Source organism: Pinus tabuliformis, chromosome 2_1, assembly GCF_031772625.1.
Source record: "Pinus tabuliformis cultivar Carrire ecotype Pingquan chromosome 2_1, CPIR1, whole genome shotgun sequence".
Taxonomy (NCBI): Eukaryota; Viridiplantae; Streptophyta; class Pinopsida; order Pinales; family Pinaceae; genus Pinus; species Pinus tabuliformis.
This window is the reverse complement of record NC_142299.1, coordinates 690836246-690842245: the sequence shown is the minus strand read 5'-3', so window position 1 is coordinate 690842245 and position 6000 is coordinate 690836246.

Genomic DNA, 6000 nt, shown 5'->3' with positions numbered 1-6000 from the left:
TGTTTTACATCATTTATCTTGTTGCCTTCTTTAAGAGGATTGTGCTTGTCTTGGAGGGATAATCTAAACACTAGGTAGACTTATATACATTACATATATGCTCAAGAAGAGCTCTTTGACTCTTTGACTTTTCTAGACTTATGGAATGAGCAAGAGACTCATTCTTATAATTCACAAAAATAATATTATTTTTCTTGACAAGTACAAAGATCAAAATTACATTTGTAAATACGAACCTAGTTATGTTTTTCTTCAACACTCCCTCTTAACTAGGGAGGTATTTACAGTGGTACTTGGTCATTCTCAATCTGAATAATTTCTCATAAGAAGAATCGGATTAGTAACCCGTCTGTATAGCATCATAGTAACCAACATTGTTTCCATAGCAAGGCCTTAACTGACAACTCTATCTCTCATTAGATCATAGCACAATGTTGGCGAGACCAATTATTTATAGACACCTTTATCATTGTCTCTCAAGTTACATACCCACTTGGGTGTTCACTGAGTATGACCTTCTAGGACTATTCTTATCTTGGGTTCCCAGCCCTCAAAGAATATCGGTCCTCTTTCCTCAAAGAGCATTGGATGCCAGATAATTACCCAACCCTCCATTCTTTCTTCCCAGGTGAAGACAAGAATGTTGTGTGTATCATGTGTCTACATTTCCATTCAAGGCCTTCACCTAGACTTGTGATTGTTAGTCCTGGTCTATTGCATGACACATGAAATAGAAAAACACAATTTTCACTCCTTTGTAATCAGGGGTGATCTAATTCAAGCTCCCTCTTGATCAAGGACCTGTCAGAGCTTCCTCTAACCTAGGGACTCTTCTATACATCAACAACTTCTTCTTGGGTCAGTTGAAGAAAGTGTAACTAGGTTTGGTTTTCACCAAAAGTTGTAATTATGATTTTATAATGAAGAAACAAATGTTTGTTGTATTCATTGCATCATGGGTTGCATGAGCAAGAAGTGTTTTACTTAGGTCAAAGACTTCTTCTTGATGTCTTTACGATTTATGAATATAATTACAAAATGTCATGTTACACAAGTAAAACCCATACTCCAAGATAATGTCACTATCTCTCTCAGCTAAACGAACAAAATAGTCTCCATATGGATATGTCGGCCCAACCCAAGGATATTATATTGGCCTACAAGTTATCGCATTAGCCACTATAAGTATGTAAGTGAGCTACCTCCAAAAGGACAAGAAGAAAAATTTGATATCTCCACAAATCTCACAAGTAATGCGAAAGCAATCGAATAAGAACCATATCTATCACATGTTTCGGGTTAATCTTTGTTTCATCACAGTGATATGAAGAAAATTGTGAAATATATATATATATCTTTGTCTCGGGTTAAGGCAACCTCTGTTTCATCACTACAAAGAAGATTTTCATCATAGTTACAGGTATACTTTGTCTCATCACATGTGCAAATGAACCAGTCATTGTCTTAGGATAGTATCCATACAAGGAGATATATAAAACATGATTCTGTGATAAAGAAGATCGAAGATAGAGCATTCTTGTCAAGCGAGAATCTTGAACTGTGGGATATATTGCGAAGGAGGAGAACAGGACAGTGTTAAGGTTTCAAAGGTCAAGATTCTCCAGTACTACGACAGCTAGAAGGAGAAGGATCTCAAAGGTATGCAAGAAGAATGAATGTGCAGAATCTATGAGATAGTGACAAGTGTCTTGGAAGTAAACCTAGGTCAAGCAGTTTTGTTAAGGGTCTTGGTATTCATCAATTAGATATTTATAAGAAGAGATTGAGGGTTTTCCTCTCAAGAGGAGAGGTTTTGCCTTGGCTTGAAGCCTGCATCTTGTGTACATGTATTTTGTTGATTTTTTTGTTTTGATAACGGTTTGATGATTGAAGAACAAGAAGACATAAAGAAGTTAACTAAAGAAAATAAAAGACATCACCAGCAGTTGTCAATGACAATGGAAGAATCATTAATAATAATTCGCCCTAGATTCTTCAACATGGTATCATACGTATGGTTAGTATAGGGCATGAAGAAGATCAACTATACCATGTAGAGGCTTGCAAAGCAATTCTCATCATTAGCATTTAAGTGACACTTATTTAGTTTCAAGGCTATCCTCAATCTTGGATTCGTCTACATTGATTGGTGAAGTATTACCTCCGTGTAGTAACATATACCAACTCGGTGCCACCCTCGGACCTTAACACATGACCAATTCAGGAATTCTGGAGTTGGTATCATTATACAAAGGATCTCGAATAAGTTCAAAAAAAAATCTCGCAATCTCTAAAGGACTATGTTCATCGATGGATAATGTAATGAGGATCTCAGTGTAGGCATACTAGATGCAATCTCTATCTCGGCATATTAAACAGGTGTAGCATATCCATCATAATGAAGATCTAAATGCAAGAATAAAATCACAGTCATGGTCTCAGTATACTAGTGGTAAAAGGATCTCATAGTAACTTACCTTGTCTCAGCAATCTTGAATGCATAACTATAATCATGGGCCATTGTCTTGGCATGTTTGATGAGGATCACACAAAAGTACACACAATATTAACATACATATCATGAAAAGGATCATACACTCTTGGGTCTCAGTGATCCTATAGTAATGTCCTCTGTCTCGACATCCTATAAATCATATAAACGCAATCATGATCATAATGAAGGCAGAGCTACAAATCTCAGTATGACTCTCATGGATATATAAATATCTCAATATAGATTTCGTTGGTATAATGGTGATCTCAATAATTCCAGTGAAGGTGTAGTAACTCTCAGTAAAGGTGCAGAAACAATCTCAGAAAATTCTACAATGATGATTTCAGTGATAGTGCAACTATCATGACTTCAGTAATGCAATAATATTAACCTTGTTTTGCAGCATGAAGTCTCAGTGATGACACAGTATGTTAAGTGTTGCATACCACTTCGATAAAGTCACAATTTGGAGATAATGTTGTTAAAGCATAAATATACTTAAGCCTTCTCTAAAGAAGCGTCTCAATGTTAACTCCCCTATTTTGGGCAAGTAGTGCTAGGTCTCAGTGCCATAAGGAGTCAAAGCACCTTGAAGATGAGTTAGGAGTCAACATGATCTCAAAGCAGTTTTGGTGATATCAAAATCACAAATGTCATGTTGTGGTGCTAGAAGATCTCCAAGGAAGTCTTGATAAAAGGATACTAGCGGGCAGCTCAAGCAAAGGAAGCATCGAGGTGAAGATCTTCTCTTCACATGCCAAGTATCCTTCAGTTGCTTGATCAACTTCTATCCTTGATGTCATGAAAGTTAATTAAGCTTCTTTCTTGTAGGGAAACAATCATTGATCACCTTCCTCCTTAGTTCGTCGTGTCATTCCTTTCTTCATGAAAAGTGGCCTTCTTCATATCTGGAACCTTTGTCATATGACTACTTCTTTCTCATCATGCTTCTTTCATCCATCACATGAATGCTAATTGTACTTGTAAGTATCCCTACATGAACTCATCCAAATATTATTCAAGAAAATATATCATTAAATCAAATCGTACCTTACTAGGTGGCTTCTTCATCATGACATCTTTCTGTAGGTATCAACGTCCTGCATTCATATTAACACATCTCCCAAAGATATCCATTGCCAAGGGTCTACATCTTTTCCATCAGAGTCTTCATATATTTCCGAGAGATTTTCTAGTCATCAAGTCTCCTTGACATTTTGGATGTTGATTACCTTCATCAGGGTTGCATATCTCAAGATCTCTTCCTTACACATTCCATTCTCAGGGGCCTTTTAATCAAAGTTTCTAAGTTGTGATCATCCACTTCATACTTCATAAGCGGACTTATTATGTTGATTTCATCTAGTGTGTCATATATCTTCCTGCATCCTTTCAGAGGAGGAGATCCTTTTTCTTTTGATCATGCTTCTCAAGATAGAAGTAATGACCCATGTTACCAGCAACCAAATGACATGTCATTATAATATTAAACACAAGCATAAATACTGTATTTTACCTTCAGTTCATCGAGGCTTCTTCCAGTAGTTTTCTTGATTGAAGAGATCTTCAATCCCTTGATCTGCTTTATGTCATCACGTCATTGTCTCATGGATTCCATAAGTTGGAGTTCCTATTGAAACATTTGCTTCCTCTCTAGATTAGTGAACCCTACGATGAAGATTCCATCAGAGAATTTTGAGGATCTTGTATATCCCCAACTGGCAGATGTTTCCTTTTTGATTTGATGTATGATAAGAATTAGATGACTCCTTTCTTTCCTTCAATGTCCACTGAGGTTCCCAAGAGCTATATATCCTACATGCTTGTCTGCCATGGATTTTGTCCTTTATGATTCGCATGGTGATGTCACGAGCTCTTTTTTTCTAATGCTTCCATGATGCCATAATGCATCTTACTATCATTGTCATATCTTATAACACAAGATTTAGGAGCTATGATAAGACCCTTTTGTGAGGGATATTATCTTACTCATAGGAGAGATTTGTTACTCCCTCCTTCCTTGGCCCTTTTCTTCAACTTCCTCCATCTTTCAATGATATGAGCTTCCAAAATCTTTCTATAGCATTGAATCTTAGCTATACTTATTTTGTCTTGCTTGAGGACCAACCTTGCCTTTCCTTTTTGCACATGGTTGAGTTCTTTTAACCTTCAATATTTTTGTCATCAACTTGTCTCTCTATCTAACCTAGAGACCACAAGTTTGTGAATGAGGTAACCTACTTGTTCATGGGAATTGGTTACCTTGCCTATCAGTTAGAACAATGATGATTATCTTCCTTCCTAGATATTTGTAGATGGGATCTTATAAGGATATCATACATCCCTTGATACCCTTTTACTTTCATGAAGATCAGATTCCATGTGACCTTGATTGCACCTTCTAAGAGTGAGTTTTTCTTTGATGTCTCCAATGTTGTTATATGAGGGGACCTTTCATAAGTATCCCTTTCCATGAATTCAGAGGACACCTTTTGATGACTTCAGCTATTTAGAGGACTATGTCTACCCTCCTCCTTCATGCAAGGAATCTTGATGACCCATCCAACCTATAGATGTCCTTGCAATCATGAAGTCATTTAACCAATTGTATAAATTGAAAAGATACTTACTTGTCATGTGAAGATGAAATCTTCACCTTGATTGCTTTGATGATGGTTGACACAGATGCATTGATGCTTCCTCCGGATGAGATCCTTGATGTAATGGTATGAAGTTTGCCTTCTTGCCTTCAAATTTCTTTGACTTATACATCTGATTCTTATGATTAACAAACTGTTGATGAACTTGAGATGGCATTGTCTTGCTATCACATAAGTGGATTATGGAACCTTGTAGTATGCAACATTGTGTAGAACCATAGAGTCTTGATGTTGCTTGCCATGATGACCATTTTATAGTATTGAGATCCATCAATGAACACCTTCATTCTATATTGAGATCCATGTGGTATGACATAGAATAACACTGTGAGAGGCATCGAAACTGCTACCATGAACCTGAGTTCTGAGTACTTGTGATCGAAACTTCATTCTTTGACAAAAGCCTTTGTTGTTGTAGATTGTTGATGTAGACTAATCCTTTAATCTTGACAAATCTCTTGCTTTGATGCCCTTCTTGAAGATTGATCCTTGTATGTCTCTTTTGCTTCCCTTCCTTTGACTTCAGCACCTTAGCTCCGATACCATGTTGAAGAATCTAGGGCACATGTAGTTAATGAGATTCTTCTTGACTTTATAACTATTTGTGAGGCAATTTAATTTTCTTATTAGCACAATCTTCTCTTTGACATTATTAGAGTGTGTGTTTCTTATTTCATCATTTAACTACCAAAAACAAAGAGACAAGAACACAAGATGTTGGCATTCTACCAGGGCCAAAACCTCTCCCTCTTGGAGAGGAAAACCCGCACAAAATTCTTCTTATAGAGATTCCAATTGACGAATACCAAGACCATGACCTTTGACCTACTATGCCACTCCAAGACC